The sequence below is a fragment of the Impatiens glandulifera genome, chromosome 1 (genome assembly GCF_907164915.1).
Source record: "Impatiens glandulifera chromosome 1, dImpGla2.1, whole genome shotgun sequence".
Classification (NCBI taxonomy): Eukaryota; Viridiplantae; Streptophyta; class Magnoliopsida; order Ericales; family Balsaminaceae; genus Impatiens; species Impatiens glandulifera.
In genome coordinates, this window is record NC_061862.1 from 53,684,999 (window position 1) to 53,686,023 (window position 1,025).

Consider the following 1,025-nt stretch of genomic DNA (forward strand, 5'->3'; position numbering starts at 1 on the left):
TCATTATTAGTTTATTTTATTATTTAAGCTCAAATGTGAGTTATCTATATATATATATATATATATATATATATATAATGATGCTTAATTTTTAAAGTGTCCGAATTGTCGGGTCGAGAGCTTTGGTTAATTTGGATATATGTGAGAGTAAATAGATACTTGGTTGGATTGTGGGTTGACCCGTCCATAAACTTAAAATGGTTAAAAATAAAATTAAAAATTATATAGGTATGGTTCGAACTTGCAACCTAACAAAACAAGTACAACATTTTAACCAACTAGGCTAATAACACTTTAAATTTTAAATTCAACCCAAAATTTGATAAACGCGTGACCTTTTAACCAATTAGGCTAATAACGCTTTAAATTTTAAATTCAACCCAAAATTTGATAAACGCGTGACCTTTTAACCAACTAGGCTAATAACACTTTAAATTTTAAATTCAACCCAAAATTTGATAAACGCGTGACATTTTAACAATATAAGTTCAACTTTTTAACTAACTAATCTATATATATAATAATGCTTAATTTTTAAAGTGTCCGAATTGCCGGGTCGAGAGCTGTGGTTAATTTGGATATATGTGAGAGTAATGGATACTTGAGTTGGATTGTGAGTTGACCCTCCCATAAAATTTTTACCGTAATATTTTTTCACGATTTTTTATATTATTACTCGTGCAATTGCACGGGATACATGCTAGTTATATATAAGATTGTTTATGTGATATAAATATTTTAATTATCTCTATTTCTTCTTTTATTATTAGAAAAACCTAATCATTTTGATTCAGCCATATCAATATTATATATATTCTAACTAGTTACGCTGCTAAAAAATTAATATTTGAACAAATTTGATCAAATAATAATATTGTCATCAATTACTTCATGATATATTTTTTAAGTATAATAGTAGGTGGTATGTTCAACTGCATGAATAATGAAAAATAAAATTCAATAACAGAATAAAAAGATAAATGAATGCATATTGAGAGAGTAAAATGATAAATGAGTGCCAATTA